This window comes from Molothrus ater, chromosome 6 (assembly GCF_012460135.2).
Source record: "Molothrus ater isolate BHLD 08-10-18 breed brown headed cowbird chromosome 6, BPBGC_Mater_1.1, whole genome shotgun sequence".
NCBI lineage: Eukaryota > Metazoa > Chordata > Aves > Passeriformes > Icteridae > Molothrus > Molothrus ater.
In genome coordinates this window covers 12,877,061-12,895,290 of record NC_050483.2, presented here as the reverse complement: position 1 = coordinate 12,895,290, position 18,230 = coordinate 12,877,061, and positions in this window count along the sequence as shown.

The window sequence follows — 18,230 nt, the reverse complement described above, 5'->3', positions numbered from 1 at the left end:
AGCCTTCCTACTAAACAAATATTTTTAATATTGCAGACAATCTGAATAGAGAAAAAATGCGAGCCACACTCAGATTTTAGGAATGCTCCATGTCATATTTGACTGATATAGTTTAACAATAAAACCTAGATCCAAATAACTTAAAAACATTTTAAATTACTTAAATGAAGAGTAGAAAATAGACATACAGTGAAAATGTGTTTAAAGGCTAAGAGAAACCGAGTGAAGGGATTACAACTGAATGCAAAGTTAAGTTGTTGCATTAAGAATGATTCAAATAACAAAGTTTGTATTAAAATTCCTGCAGTTAAGGTGACATATGGCAAGACCATTCATTTACAACAGGTTCTTTGAGCCCATGAGTTAAAATTCTTTGGAAATTACTGCAGTATGCCTCCCAGCTTCCAGTTGTTTTATGTGAAGAGAATTTGCTTTGGAATACCTAGAGCTGGTATGGCATGCAGCCCTGGCATAGTGGGCAAAGATACTTGTCACTCCCTGCCTCCCTGTACCTGTGTTTTCACAAGCAGATGTATCAGCTCCAGAGGCTCTACTCTCACTTCCACACAGGCAGGTATGGATTTAAGATGCACATAAGCAAAGCAGTCACTCAAAACCCTGTATGCAAACCTTGCTGCCGTTGCCAAGGGGGGCAACTCAGAGAGCAGAACGTAGAAAATGGAACCACGCAGTCCTGTGTAATAAATTCATCAGTGACAAAGACAGTGGGATTAGTGCACTCAGCAAATTTACAGATGACTCCAGGCTGAGCAGCTGACACATCTGAGGGAGAGGACATCATTCAGAGGGACGTGAAACAAGATCAGGAAGTAAACCCTTGGGCATCTCATAGGGTTCAAAAATAGCCAAGTTAAGAGTTTTGCACCTGGTTCAGGGCAATCCCTGGTATCAAAGCAGGCAGAGAACATCCCTGTAGAGACAGACTTGGAATACAGGTGGATGAAAAGCTGGACATCTGCTGGCAATGTGCACTGGCAGCCCAGAGAGCTAAACTTATTCAGAGCCCCGTGGGCAGCAGGGCAGGGAGGGGATCCTGCCTCTCTGCTCTGCTCAGACCCCACCTGCAGCTGCATCAGCTCTGGGTCCCAGCACAGGAAGGACAGGGACCTGCTGGGGTGAGCCCAGAGGAGGCCACAAAGATGATGAGAGGGATGAGGCACCTCTCCTGTGAGGAAAGGCTGCGAATGTTGGGATAGTTCATCCTGAAGAAGTTTTAGGGTGACCCTTTGTGATATCCCAGTACCCAAAGAGGGCTTATAAGAAATGTGGGGACAGCCTTTTGGGTAGGGCCTGTTGTGACAGCATGGGGTTAATAGTTTTAAACTGAAAGAGGGAAGATTCAGATTAGAGGCAAGGAAGAAATGTTTTACTCTGAGGATGGTGTAACAAGGAGAGAACTGGTAGGTGCCTCATCACTGGAAATATTCAGGGCAGGTAGGACAGGACTCTGAGCAACCTGCTCCACTTGAAAATATCCCTGCTCATCTTAAGGGGCTTGCACAAGAGGACCTCTAAAGCTCCCTTGCAACCCAAACTATTCTGTGTTTCTGTGAAATGTGTTGAATGAATGCACCCTTTTCAGCACATGCTATGTCATTAACTCATAACTCTCACCATTCCCTTTTGTTTTTCTCCTCTCTTTTTAACCAATTTGCCTCATCTTTTTTTCCCCTTTCCCCTCCTAATGTTTTTTTTTCTTTGAGGGAATTTCTCTCTCTGTGTGATAGATAAGGGAAATAAAAATGAAAGAGAGATTAATTCATTTTATGAAAAAAAAAATTTTCTCAGCACTAAAGAAATGGGAATGCCTAAGGTACTAAAGTAGTAGATTTATGGTAAATAATGATACATTAATTTAAGAGTTCTATAAATTGATGAAATGGCATGACCCTGAACTTTCTGGTTCAAGTTCATCTCTGGTATAATTCTACTTGATCCAAAATAGAGTTGCAAGAATGAAAATGACACTCAAGGCTTGATTAATTTTAAGCACCATGTGCTTAAAAAGGTACATTTTTGTTTCATAAGCCTTTTCTGAACATAATTCTTTAGCAGACTCTGACAAGCCTAAATACTAGCAAGGTGACAACTTTTCTGTCTAACAGCAGCAGCTATAGCAGGACATCGACTTCTGCACAGAGGAGAAATTTAAAGATTAAAAGACATTGCTATTTGTTACTGTCATAAATGCTGTTGAACTACCCAGTATTTAAATTAATAATTTAAATGTTTGCCTAATGAACTGGACTTGATTACATTAAGACATTCTCAATTAATTCTGACAGATCATCTTCTGAATTAGAATACAGAACCAAAATGTTTTATGGATTCCTGGCCAAAGTGTTTACTGACTGAATATTTCTTCAACAATTAAAAATAGCCCTGTTCTATAGCAAAAATGCTTAAAAAGCAATGAGTGAGAAATTCAGAAAAAATAGAAACAAAAATAGGAAGCAAGGGTAGCAAATCCTCCTCTTAGCTTCCTGTCAGCTGGAAATTGGCAACTAGAGGAAGTAAAAACAAGAAGTGACAAGTAGTGGAAGAGACATGCTACCTCTGGCAACTATTAAAAGTGAGTTAAGAGGTTAGAATTGTTATAATATCACTCAGGAAGATTGCTGGAAGTTTTAAAGAAAGGCAAAAGAATAAGCCACAGACCTCTGTCAGATTACAAGAAATCAATGCACGGTTTTGCCTCAAACCAACAATTTCGTAAGATGCATTGAGCCTCAGAACTTCAGGCAGTTTTTTAAAAAAGAGTTATTAGTCTAGCTCAACCCATTTTTCTTATTCTCTGCACTGGATCAGGTTTTAGAGGTGCTTTAGGTATTGGATAGGGTCTGTGAGATTTCACTTCACTTTAGAGCAGTTTAGGAACCTCATTCAAGTCTTTGATTTTATAAGGAATTAAAACTTCCACTAGTCAGAGTTAAATTTTCATACCATATGTTAACACTACTTTCTATCTCATTCTCTTATTCATGCAACAGTTTATTTTTGGGCACTCTGTGTTCTTTGGACAATCAAATTACTCTTTAGTTAAACATCAAATGTGTACAACAGGATTGGGTTGTAGAACTATTACAAGAAGAGAGACAATTACTCACATCAGGGCCAGGAATGAACAAGCCAAAGACATGATGGTAGCTAAGAAGGCAAGTGTACATAGTTTTGATTTTCTAGAAAACTGTTTATTTTTAAAGTTATTCCCTAAATATTCTAGATTCAGGAAGATACTTTATGGAAAAGTATTTAGATTCAGAAGATACTTTATAGAAAGACAAAATAGTTCATAGAGAAAATGATCACATAACCAGAACACACTTTCTATTCCTTGATTTAATATTATCTTTTTTTTATCTAGCTTAAAATTTTAAGACTGTCTTTCAGAGGGAGCAGACTCCTTATACAGGAGTTCAGTGTTTCACAAAAGTTGTCATTATGTGAATAAGGTGAGTCCTTCATAATCTTCATGGTGTTTTGTCTGATTTTGGGGAGGATGACAAGAGAGAAAAACCAAAATTACACCCCAATCTTATTCTTAAAGAATTTTTAGGAGGAAGGGAAAATTGGTGCTAATATTAAGCCACAACTGTCTCTCCAGTACCAGACAAGTAGCCATGTATTCACATACACATTTAAAAACTGAGATCGCGTAGGGAGGTGGGGAAGGATGCTGGAGAACTTTCTGTTCAAGAACATGCCACCTCCTACTCACATTTTCTACATCATTCATCATGCCCAGCTCCAAGCTTATTGCAGGTTTGCAAAAAAAAAAAAAAAAACCAAAAAAAAAAACCACTCAAAAAACGAAGCTGTTCTCATGGTTAATAATTTTCTGAGCTATTTTCCTCTGCAGATCTCCACATCCATGGCATTCAGGCAGAGCACTTCTCTGTGAATGCCATGCTGTTAATGTGGATAACTATCCTTCAGCATCTGCTAAACCAGCCTTGGCAACTCCTCTCCTAAAAGCTGACACATTCCACTACTGAGAGTCACACTAACAGCCAGTTCATGGAGGCAGTGATCAGGCCAAGTTCAGCCCTGGTCTCGTTTTTATCCCACCAGGGAAGCTGACACATGGTGTCTTATCTCTGGCAGACCAAGAAAGAGCAGCAGAGAGGCTTTGAGAGAGATATTTGGGTACTAAGAATTCAGTGGAGAGTTCTACACGTGTCAGAGCAGAAGAGCTTCAAAGCATAAAAGGTGCAAAACATTTGTGACTTGCAGGAGGCCAGTTGAGAACTGTTAGCCTCCAGGCACTCCCTTGCCACTGCTTGGATGTTCTCAGACTTCACCTCTTTCTGCTTGTTCGTTTGGGCAGGGGCAAATTGAGTCATACGTGGACTGGGTGTGCACATAATAATCACTGACACAAGCAGCAAAATTCATGTTTCCTGCACGCTTCTGGGCAAGAACAAAGATGCTGGCAGGTTAGCAATGAATAGAACAAAAAATCACAATTCCCTAGATTATTTGTTTATCTTAATCTACTAAAAACATATGTAAATCAATTACAACTTTTTTTCAAAATAACTAAACCACATTCTATTAGAGAACATCACTTTTTTCTTTTCCCTATTTTTCTCATTTTTTTATATGTGAATTTCATACTTTATTCATCGACTAACAGTTAAAAGTGCTATACTATTCCTTCTATATTTTAAAAATTTGGAGATATTTGTGACATTGCCCATGAAAGACTGAGGAACTCCCAGACTACTCAAAATAGTAACTTTCTGATTTAAAAAAAGGTAGACAACTACAATTATTTGCAGCAAGAATAGTCACTGAAAGACTTATAACACAGAAACACTGATGGCTAAATCATATGAATAGAAATTAAATGTACAATACTGAAAGGTAAACAACTATAGAAAAAAGAACCCCCAAATATAATCAGACAAGAAGAATTCAATATTTTTAAAACTATAAGAAAAGCCATAAACATTAACGCAGAAAATGGAAAATCTGGATATGTTTCAAAGAGGATTTTGACATATCTTGGGAAATACTGCTCAAGATTATTCAGTTTCCTAGAGAGCAACACAATGCTTGATGCATATTAACACAAAACTATATCAAAGAACAAGAAATAGCCCACAAAATCCAAGTTAACAATGCATGATTTCAAACTAAAAGTAACAAAATTTTGTTGGCCACATTCACATTGCTAGCATAAAATTAGATAATGCAGAAGTAAATCAAGAAAGTATCCAACCATGGTTCAACAGGGGCAATTATTTCCTTTTAGTTTTAATGTGAAGTGGGTCTTTTTGTGAAATGATTGATACCTGGGGTTTAACTTTGGAGCTTTTACTTTAACTAAAGACTCAATAAAGTGTATCTTTTTCTTGCATCTTTTCCAAATTTCAATTTTTTAACACCCTGTAAGCATTTCATCACTATCAGTTTTATCAAAACACTAGTCTTAGTCTCACAGAAACTTAGCTGATGGGTAACACAATGAGATGACAATAATTTTACTACTACTGAGTCAATGGCAAAAATCCAACTAACTTTGAGTCATCATTTTCCCTGTTTCTGTGGATTTTCTTATACTTGTTTTTAGTATAAACTATTAACTCACATAAAAGATATCTATTAATGGGTAATGTTTATGATTAGAGAGTTAACATTAAGCACAACCATATACCTTAACTTAATGTTCTCATACTACTTAACCATGTGAAGTATTGGGAGGCAGAGTTTGGCCCCAAAATCATAAACAGTTTCAGTGGGAGTTTTACCTCAGCTAGTCCAGGTCCAGCAATATGCGTGACCAGGGTTCTCAAAACACTGAGCACTAAACAGCTTCCAGCTGCAGGGTTTGAAAAGTTAGAGATTAAAACAGGAAACAAGTGAAAACAAGGACTCCTAATTATTGGTCACTTCAAAGTATCTGAGATGTGAGCTAGTGGATGCCTTGTACTTCTAAAAGTCTTACTTGGTCTGTTTGGAGGACAACATACAGTGGTGAAAATGTGAAAATCAGCAGTGCTGACCAGGCACTTTCTATATAAATCTACCAAGCTAGATTTTCAGATAAGCAAGAATCAGGAATCAATAATAAACGAGACTTAGAAGGTTCTTCTTGGACAGATTTTTTCATCCAATTTGACATTCTGTATACCCTCAAGCTCCCATATTTCAGGTGTGCAAAGAATGTAAAATCAGATCTCTGTTGTAAACTTCAGAAATCATCCTCCCACACAATCAACCTATTGAAACCCTTTTAATATTCCACACTGACAACATCATGGCCAAATCCTCTCCCATCCAACTGTTTTTATTTCATTAATTACAAAGGTATTTTCAAACGCCAGTGCAATATTGAAAATTAATATAAACAATTTCCAAAGGAATACAGATAAAACCAAACTGGTAGTTTTCTTTTTCTCTTTGTAAATTGAGTTCACCACATTATCCTAACTTGCAGAGCTGCCCTGCAGAACCTTCTCCTGAGTTTTAAACCTTTGATTTAGTTTTCTTATGTGGACTCAGCTTCTTACTTATTTACAGGAAAGTGTGCTGTATTTCCATCTTCATTTGACTCCATTATCAGTTTAATTTATTTTCATAATGCTTTGCCAAAGCTACTATTTAAACACGACAATTTAGAAATCCTGTTTGACAGTTCCTTTCTGTTTGATATATGCATAACTCAAAAGCATAAAACGCTTGGCCATTTTTAAGCTTCCCTTAAAGATGTGATGACATCTAGACTGTATATTCTTGTATATTCTCCACTACCCACTGCCACCTACTGCAGAATTAGGAGCAATGCAAATAGACCTACTTTTGAAAAATTCTGAAGTTGAATTGTAAATATAAACTTAAATGCTTAGCGTATAATCTATGCAGATATATGCAGCGATATATATGCATTATGGACTATTTTAGACCTGAACTCAGTAGAATAGTTAGAATAACAAATGGTTAAGCAGTGTTAGCTTAGATCTAAAAGCTAAATTGTTTCTCTGAAGAGGTGTCACTTTTTTCCATAAATAATTAGTTGTACTGTTTCTAAAACATTTGTATAAATTATTGGGTTTTGGTTTATGTTTATTTTTCAATTTAAAAGTCCTTTGAAGTAGTCAACCTTTTCGTGCCTCTTTAGGGTTTAATGCATTTGATCTCTAAAATGCAATTGCAAATATGCAACTACCCCAGCTAAGACAGAGGCTTGTAAAACTACTTCAGCCCCATATTCTCATCAGGTGAATTACTTCCTAGGCCTGAATGCCAAATGCCATAGGTTATGTAAGCATATGTGTTGATTTAGGCTTATTTTTCATATCAAAGGAACAAAAATCAAATTTTCTGGAAGTTAGACAACAATTTAAAATGCAATTGTCCTTTCTCAATATCCCAGTGATAAGCTTTTAGAAGCCTAGCAATGAATTAGGCACATTTATCTATGGTAATAATGTAAGCTTATTTTCCTTGTAATTTTTTTTTTTTTAAATACATCTTATTAAATTACAATTACGTGACAAAATGGATCTCCCTTCTCCTCAAACCTATAAGTTGTGTTACATTCTGCATTTTGTTTACTCCTCAAAACCATGAAAAATTAATTGGTTTCTAGGTCAGTTATTTTCTATAAGGGGTGTTTTCTTTCAGGTACAAAGACCTGACAGATTAATTTCCCATTTCTGGTCTTCATGTTGGAATACACATCAGTTTCGACTTTCTGCAAAATTGTTTTTTGTTTTTAGCTACTTTTTCAGTGTAAAAATTTTAAGGGAGATTTTATCTTGCACATTTAAGGAAATGATATGCTCAGACATAACACTGGCAGAATAATTGTCAATCATATAAAGAATATCTGCATTAAAGCTGCTGCTTCTGTTTTACGCCTACATGACTACATCACCAGTACCTTGGGTAAGAAATAGCTGTAGACCAAAGCTTCTTAACTATAAACTGGTACTAAAAATTCCTTTAACACAGAAGAATTTTTTTTTTTTTTGCTTCCAGAAGCTAATAGATTTTGAAATAATTCTTGAATGGATGAAAAGAGATATGTTATATAAACCTTTTTTTGAGAGTTCATAATTTCATGTTTGCTATTATTATAGATACCTTTAGCTTAAAAAGAAAGTAATAAAACTTCATATATCTTACTTTCTTATCTATATTTCTATTACAGATTTTAAACCAAGTATCTATTTATTCTAGTTGCAGATTCCTCTTGGTCAAAATTTTTGTTTGGAAAGAAGGGAAAGAGTTTGCTCTAAACATAAAATTTTTCTTTAATTCACCAGCACAGAACTAGTAAAGACTACTTAATAGATTTGAGCAATGTTACACTACACTAACTTCAAAGAAACAAGAACATGTACACTAAATCTTAATCCCACTGGGCTCAATGAAAACTTTCCTCTTAACATCAAAGAAATCAGGATTTGGCCTTTATGTCAACATTAACCCCTGTACCTCAGCTTTCCCACTGGACTTGGCACAAAGCAGTGCTTCTGCTGAATGTATGTGATAACTGTAGAAGTTTTTGGGCTTCACAAGTCAAAAAATTGTAAGGATCATGCACAAGGATGGATTATTTTGTTTTTACTGAATGCATCAAAATAGTTTTCCTTTAACTTTTTTTTACTAATATTTTTTTATAATTTTCACAACACTTCATGTGAAGCAACATGGACATAATACTGAGTCTAAATTTACAGAAATATGTGACCACAATTCTCATGGGACATCCACAATTTCTCTGGGCAATCTGTTCCAATGCTTCACCACCCTCACTGTAAAGAACTTGCTAATATCTAATCTAATTCCACTGCTCTTTTCATGAAATGTGACCAGAAGAGCCAGAACTCAAGACTGCCTTCCTCCTTTTCCACTTCCCATTCCCTCAGACATTTGTCCCTATCCAGAAGCTAAAACTTAATCTCTGGGGATGTTGGCCTACTCCCACCCACCTGTCAGGCTTTAAATTGCATCCAGTGGATTCTATTACACCCACCTCAGAAACTAAATAACCCCAGGATGAGGACTGCTGTAGGGGCGGATGAGGGAAGAATTGTAACCCTCACCCTGTGAATGGGTACCTTCCTTTTGTGGATCACTTTCTGGCTGGTTACCTTCAGTAACACCTCCCCTGACATAACTAATTTTTTTTCTCTAGTTGCTGCCATAGGTTATGCCCAATGTTTTACACCTCCTGGGCAGCCAGTTAGTGGTTGTGAAAAATAACTGGGGAAATCAAAGACCACCTTTATAAATGTGGATTAAGGGCTCTCTTTCTCCCTTTCTTTTTAAAATTGCACTTTCCATTACCTAAATGGGGGCCTACTGGAAAGACGTGGAGGGACCTTTATAAGGGAGTGCAGCAACAGAACAGGGAGTAATGACTTTAAACTGAAAAAAGTTGGATTTAGATTAAATACTAAGAAGAAACTCTTTACTGTGAGGGTGGTGAGGCACTGGCACAGGCTGCCCAGAGCAGCTGTGGATGCCCCATCCCTGCAGTGCTCAAGGCCAGGCTGGATGGGGCTCTGAGCAACCTGGGGTAGTGGAAGGTGTCCCTGTCCATGGCAGGGGGGTTGCAATGAGATGATTTTTAAGACCTCTTCCAACACAAATCATTCCATAGTTTTATAACTACAATTTAAATTTACTTCCTGCTTCCAAGCACATCTCCTGTCTGTGACATCTATTTCTCTCCAGTTTGGATACTTAGTTCATCTATTTTTTCAAGAAAGGAGTCATTTTGAAACAAATTCCTACCCTGATTCAAAACTGGTTTTTTTCCCCTGTGTTTGCCTTTTAAATAAAATTTAAATCTGTGTTTTACTGCTTTTTAATCATCTATGGATAAAAATGTTAAAATAAAATGTCTTGATACATTCTAGTTTAATTTAGATTCACATGAATTAAATTTTGAATTTGCAGTAACAAGTCTGCAAAACTGTAGAGATTTTGATGATCAAGAGTGTTATGGTATACAGATTAACAGAGTACATAATATACTGGCATCCTACGTCTATCCAGCTAATCTTCATCCCTTGACAAATGTTTAAACACAGTATTTTCATAAAATTACTTAAAAAAAATGTAATGTGCTTAATGGATACAAACTACATGATAAAGACAAAGTAGATAACCTTTTAAATATATTCCATGCAAAATTACTTTAAAAATATGGTGGAGTCTCAAATGTTCAATGATTGTGCTCATAGAAAGCTTTAAATGAAAAATTAAGGTACAAACGCAAGAAACAAAATCTTTTAGGAAACAATCTAATAAAAACCACCAAATCAGATACTAACAACCAGATAGCAATAAGTTCCATTGCATTTATTCTGATTCTTGTTTGCAAAGGTTTTGGCATTCCACTGAATTTGTCCCCCTCACCATTTGGAGAATTTAATTTTGTAGAAGACATGGCCATCCCTGAGCACAGCACAGTTCTTTCAGGGGCCTCTTTTCCAATTGACAGAACAAAAGTTATAATTCCAGTTTATCTTCTGACATGGAGTTCTTAGAAAATGCAAACCACAATTTTTAGTAGTTAATGACTCCCTTCTCCTCCATGCTTGTCTCGTGTACTTGCCTATCTGGGACTCAGACAAGAGAAAAGCTGCTCTGCCCTTCGGGGTTAGATAACATCTCACTGAATGGGAAACTGAGAAACTGAGTTCAGGTGCTCTTGATTGGCAAAGAGAGTTTAAGATTGAGTTCCCCTCAGTTTCTGCAAAGCTTTCCAGAAAGACAAACAATAGTTTTATCAAAAAGCTCTGGGGTTGTGTCTCCTTCTCTTGTAGAGAATAACACATTTTATTGAACAGTAATACTTGAAAATATATGTGCATATATACATCGTGAAATTTCCTATCTTTTGCAGTGATATTTTAGATGAAAAAAGCTTTAATAGTCCTAGCTTTTAACTTCAGATATCTTATTTTGTAAATCTCTCCTTTTACAATGTATGTTTTCTTATTATTTTTTTCTCTCTCTGTAGGCTAGTGTTACCTAGAAAAACTTATTTATAGAAGCAACATTTTTTTGTATTTTGCAATAAAAAATTGGTATTTTAAAAGCACACACCATAATGCAGTGGTAGGAAATAGAGACTCGTTCTTTTGTGTTTCACTAATTTAAAGATTGACTGCAGCATGGTTGGCTGTATTAATGCATATGAATTATACTTTCTAGCGCTGCCAAAATTTCCACAGACCCAAGTAACCATTGTGATCAGTGGGGATCACACGTCAGGTCTGTCCTTTCCTCTTTGAACATCCCCATCACAGCCTTGATCACAGCAACTGAATTGACCAGACAACAACTTGGTTTCAGAAAGTGCAAACTAAGCACTGTGTTTTAGATTCCTCTTTGCCCAGGTCATATTACAGGGAAAATATCAAGAACAACTCTGAGTCAAAGTGCAAATACTAATAACAGCCTCACCATTTTTTTGTGATATGACTAAAGATTTCTCTTTGCTGTATAGAACTGTAACTGTATGGAAGAATCTTTTTTCCCAGTAATTATTAGCTGCCTTCTTCAATCAATGTGGGAAGCTATCTGTATGGTAGCCTATACTTCTTTAAATCAATGGAGAGAAAATTGTTATGCATAAGTTACTTTTACAGTGTGTAGGTGAATATCAGTTACAGACTGGAAATAAGGCTAGAAAAAGACAATTAATGTGACTGAAAGATGAGAGCTATAAGAAAATTAAAAATACAAAGCAAACCACAAAAACCCTTAATCAGATCTGAGTTTGACTCCTGTCTAGGTCTCTGCCATGCTGCTGTGCATATGAGCTGAATATATATTTACAGACTTAACGTAATTATCTACAAAAATTTTTAATATTACATCCTGGAGTTCTTCTTTTTTAAAAGAAGATTTTCTCAACAGCCTGTGTTAATAATACAGCTTACTTTTCCCCCTGTGCAATACTTGAGTTTATCATACAAAATCAAAACCGTTGACTATGGAAATACTGAAAGATACATTCCATACCCTAGCAACAATTTATTCCCACTAACATCTCTCAGCAAGTAAACGTTAAGTTGAATGTAGCTGTTTGGCAAAAAAAAATAAAAATTTAAAAATCAAGGCATTAAAAAGGCATGAGCATATAGCTTAGTTGTGAAAAATCGGGAAATTTCTAAAAACCCTTGGAACTCATGCATGGAAGATCATCTTTGCTCCCAGGTCTCCTGCAATCCAAAATCCCTGTCAACTGTTCACAAAGCACTGAAAATGTAGGTGTTCAGCATGTGTCAGCCCCTTCACATGAGCATCCTGCCTCTATCACGACAGTAACCCTGATTGTGTGCCTTGCTGAGACCTGAGCTTGCTGCAAAGTGTTTCTGACCTCAGATGTACTCATCAGGTGATAATCTCTTAACAGATGTGAGGCTATTTCCCTCAGCTAAAGAAAGATAAATCTAGATTTAGCTAGTTATGGTGGCCAGCTCTAAAAGGAGCTAGCTATACAATTAGCAATAGCAGCAATGAAAACTTGCAATAGTTCTAGCGTTTCCTTTGCATATATATTTACTAAAGACATCTGAGGGACAAGGCATGTTTTTAAAAAAACAAGCTTCTCCTCTCAGATGAAAGGGAGAGAGAACTGAAACCAATTCATGGCTTGCAATCATCATTCATCCTGGAATAAAAATGCATGTTTGCTGGTTGGCAGTACTTTGTAGTTCAAAATTCAAGAATACAGTAGATAGAGCTGACAATGAAGTAAATGTTTCATGACAACTAGAATCTATAATACCTAAAGTGTGTGTATGGTTGCAGCTTATTCAAACAGGGCATTGCATTAGAAAGCTTACACAGTTCATACTAAAACATAATCAGATGGTCCAGCTAAAAATCATGGATCTCATCAGCAAGGACACCATGCATTTGGTTTGCCAATTGATCCTTTCCTAGAGGCAGATTCAAGCAAACTTGCTTGATTTCACATTGTTAGTCTTAATTACAACCTGAAATGCAGGACAGAGTTAAAGGGGGAAATGAGTGAGGGGGCAGGGGAGAACAGGACTCGTGCCTTCCGTGTTTGGATTGATTTGTAGTGCAAAGGTACAAATCTCTTGGTACCTTTGCAAAGGATTTTTTGCCACTTTCAATCTTGTAGCATGCATATCAGGAGACTCTGAGAAGCCAGCCAGCAGGATGAGGTTCTGGGGTAATTACAGGTCAGGAATCAGTGGCAGCCCTAACAGCTGGCTGTTGATTAAAGATGAAACTCAAGCCCTGTACAGAGGGCCTGAAAAAAGAGCTATACACGACTTCAAACAGTGCTTGAGCCCTGAACAATGTAACTGCACATTTGTAAAGCCAAGTACTACAAGAGCAGTCTCTCGTAGAGCAAACCAATCATTCCTTGCACTTCTTGCACTTACGGGCAACTAAAAGCCTGACCCTGAATATGACACTCAAATTCTTTTTTTGGTTTAGTAAATGCAAAATAAAAAATATTTTCTAAGCCAAAATGTTCAATCAAATTATGAATTTGAGATGTTTTGCAGAGATTTACAAACAGAGAAATAAAAGTTTAATGCCTTTTTTTTCTCGCCATCCTGTGTTAATGCTACTGCATTCCTTTATCTTGGTATCTAGAGAGCAGAACCTAGCACCCTAATTTCTAATCTGTTCATCCAGATGTAATTTTCTCTTTGAAATATATGTTCAAGTTCTTCAATACAGAAAGAGAAGAAGCAAAATTTTAAACACTTCCTACTTCTTCCAGATAGCACAGCAGGAGCTGGAAGTGATGAATGATGCCCAGAGTCTGGAGTGCTGTACATAGAGGTACCATGGTGAGCAACTCACAGCCTTTATAATCATCATTCACAAAGGGCAATGTCCACTGACAATAAACAAGTAAATCAACAAAAGAGCCAGAAGTAGGTTTTCTCCTCTATTGCATTTCCATGAGGTCATCATGCCTCTTATAGATCTGCCCACAAGTAACAATGGAATTGAAAACAGGATATGAAAATTCTGGATTATATGTAGTAATGGTCTCTATCTACAAATGATAGTACCAGTTCCTTTGTAGCAGCTTTCAGAAAGGACCTTTCCAATGTTTTATATTCCATCAGAGCAGATAAGAACCAACCAGAAATACAGCATAAGTGACAGTATGTACTGAAGCATATCCTAAACACCGATCTCTGAGTACATATAGGAGACATTTTAATTTGCATACTCTTTTGTAACAGATTTGAGAATCACAGTACATACACAGTAACAGCAAGGTACAGAGGCATTTCACTGGCCCAGGGATAAAACCATGCATTTGTACCTGATGGACACAAGAACAATCTGCTGAAAACTATATATATGAATGTTTTATGTGCATGGAGTCTGAGAAAGAGGGATAAAACACTGCATTAATGTTATAGATTAACTTGACAAGACAGCTGATCCCATTGTGCTCACATTAAGTGAATATGAGGTTCACTGAATGTTAGCACAAGAGAAGGAATTATTTTCTGTAGACACTGCACAGATAAATCCTGGTCAAAGTATTATTACCCTTGCATGTGAAAGCAATCTTTTGAATTGATATACAAGTTGTGTTTTCAATTTTCTTTAATTTTTTTTCTGACACTGATCTTATTAACTAGCATTTAAAGTCTACTTTTGTAGGCATTTTGTAATAGTACAGTAAGTAAGTAAGATCAGGGCAGTGATTGTCCCCCTGTACTCACCACTGGTGAGGCCACACCTCGAGTGCTGTGTCCAGTTTTGGGACTCTCACTATAGGAGTGACATTGAGGGGCTGGAGCAAGTCCAGAGAAGGGAAATGCAGCTGGTGAAGGGTTTATAGAGTGAGTCAGTGAGAAGCAGCTGGGGGAGCTGGGGGTGTTTATCCTGGAAAAAAAGAGTCCCAGGGGTGACCCTATCACTCTACAGCTGCCTGAGAGGAAGATGAGGCAAGGTGGGGGTTGGCCTCTTCTCCCAGGCAACAAGAAGACACAGCGTCAAGATGTGCCAATGGAGGCTCAGATTGCACATCAGGAAGAATTTCTTCACTGAAGGGGTTGTCAAGAACTGGAATGGGCTGCCCAGGGAAGTTTTGGAATAACCATCCCTGGAGGTATCCAAGAAACAACTCAGTGTGACTTGGTTGAAACTTGATGATCTTGGGGTTCTTTTCCAACCTCAATGATTTTGTTCTACTTTTTCATATTTTGTGTTTTTTATCAAAATGAGAAAATGTTAAAATCACAAGTAAAATTTTGTGAGTAAATAGAATGGGTTTAAAACTCTCAAGTTAATAAAATAATACAGAAAGATATTAAATAATTATTTTTTAACAATTTCCTTTTGGGACTAGATACGATGAATAGCAAGGTCACTTTTAAGGAGAGGATTTGTATAAGCACTATTTGCTAACACCTAAACTTACTCATATGCGTAATTTTCATAGTCACAATGGTATGAATTATTTCCCTTTGACTTGTATCACCTTTGGATATTGAGAACTCTTAAACATGTATGTTTATTTTTAATTTTTCTAGTGAGATTACAATTACAATCCAGTGAGATTACACATGATGTTGAGCTAGGAATGAGCTATTTTTGTGGTCATATATCTACTCTTACTAATACTTTTGATATTTTCATAACAGAACATGGAAAGTAATTACCACATAATCTTAGAAACAACGAGTATTTTAAAAGAAAAATACTGTAAATTCTTCCTGAAATAGTCTTCCTATTATTCTAACTAGAAGCTAGCAAAAAATGCCTCAGATCTAGATGGTAAAACTGTATAAGAAAAGTATCCTAACTTCTCAGTATTTTGGCTAATTTAATAGCCAAAACAAACCAAACAAAAACCAAAACTACCTGAACTTGTTCAAGACCTGCTGCTCCAGTTGGATGCATCAAGTTTTGGGGCCCAATGGGATACATCCCAGAGTACTGAAAGAGGTGCCTTTGTGTGACCTCTCTCCATGACTTTTCACCAGCCTTGGGAGTCTGAAGTGGTCCCAGTCAACTGGAAGCTGGAAAATGTTTTCCCAATTTTCAATAAGATTAGAAAGGAAGACCCTGTTAATTACAGGCCTGTCTGTGTCTGCTAAAATTTTTGAGAGAGTTATTCCAGGGCTTATTTGAGAGACAATGCAATCACTGATGAAAGCCAACACGTGTTCATGAGGGGAAAGTCCTGCTTAATCAACTGAATTTCCTTTTATGACTGGGTCACCAGTCGAGTTGACCAAGAGAAGTCAATAGATGTGATGGGTTTGGATTTCATTAAAGCTTTTGACGACATCTCTCAGAGTAACCTTCTGGACAAAATGTTTAGCACTCAGTTAGGCAAGTCCAAAATATTCTGGGTGAACAACAGTCTCACAAGTCAGGTTTAAAATGTTTTAGTAAGTAGGATTATGTCAGGCTGGTAGTGGGCTCCCCCAGGGTCAATTTCAAGGCTAGTGCTCTTGAAAAGTTTTATAAATGGTCTGGATGCAGGAACTGAGGGTACATTAAGTGAGTATAGCAATGACACTAAAGCAGGAGGAGCTGTGGACTCCTCTGGGAGGAGAGAGAGGCCTGACAAAGAGATTTGGGTAGACTAGAGAGCACGGCAGTCACTAACCATAAGAAATTTGAAAAAGGATAAGGACTGGATTCTCTACCCAAGAATGTAAAGAAGACACAGCCAGGCTCTTTTCTTGTGGTGTCCAGTGACAGACAAGAGGCAAAGGGCACACACTGAAGCATAAGAGCTTCCATCTGAACATCAGGAAACAATTCTTTACTGTGAGGGTGACTGAGCACCAGAACAAGTTATCAATAGAAGTTGTGGAGTCTACACCCTTGGAGATATTAGAAAAACATCTGGACATGATCCTGGGCAGACTGCTCTAGGTGGGCCTGCTTGAGCAGTGGGGTGGCACAAGGTAAACTCCAGAAGTCTCTTTCAACCTCAAACATTCTGTGATTCTGTGACTGAGTCAGAACAGAAATGAAAACTACTGTTGTAATTCTACTAAAATTATATGGCAAAAATAAAATTCACTAAGCTCATCAGATTGGACAGATTTTTCTTTGAAAATATAATGCAAGGTCCAATGAAAAACTTAAATGTATAATCAAAGGTGATCTCTGACCCTGAGATGAAGGATGACTCTGTTCAGATCTTCAGCAACAGGTTATAGAGGTGATATTGGAAAAACTGTTTAATATTTTAATCTCCTATTGCTCTTTCTTATGGACAAAATATAGACAATTCACTGAGAGCAATTAGAATCAATTTTGCATTGGTAAATATTTATATCTTTATATCATGCATATGCTTGGTTATTTAAACAGGAATAGAATAATATTCCTTTTGACAATTTCAAAACTCAAAGTTAAAATCAAGTACAGTGAAGAACACCACTAAAAAGCTAGAGACAGGTCACAGTAAAGTGCATTTCTCCTTGCACACCAGAATACACTACTCATTGTATGTTTATTTTAGGCTCATAGTAGCATCACACTCAAGTGTACAAGTACAAAAGGAAGAGAAATGGAACAAGTGGTTGATAATGGAAGCTGCTTAAACTGTGACCCTTTACAAAAAATTGTTTTCAATAAACTAGAGCTCAAGGTCTGAATCATCCTCTAGTAGTACCTACTTCTCTTCTTTGACTATGCTTACATCAAATGTGATTAAACTCTTTAAATATATGTAGTTTAACACTTAAAGTAAGCATGGCTTAGGTTTTTAGCACTTTCATTAAGAATAAGCTAAGTGGTACTTGCTGAAGTGCTAGGGCTTGTTGGGAACAGCATTCTGTGAGATGCTTCTGCTTGTTTTTCTCTAGCAGAAGCATGAGCCATTCAGGGCAGAAAGCAGGAAAACTGTGACATTCTTTCATATCTCCAGAAGTCTTCTCTGTGTATCAGAAAGTCTTATTTCTATGGGTAATTCAGGTAAAATGGATCCTAAATATTAGCTAACAAAAATTAATACTGCTTAAAGGGGAAGTGCCACTCGGCTTACTAGAAGAGCTTTCCACGAATCTTAGTCACAAATGTGAGCAACTCCTCCAGAAAATGAAGCTGTATTGGAATTAAATTTGCTTGTATCATGTAACCAGGATGCAAATGCAGTGCGTGCTTAATACTCCCTTTCTTGGATATGACTTAATAAAATATGCAAAGACAAAACAGACAGAAGCTAAAATGGTTTCACAATAGAGGAGAAGGAAACAAGC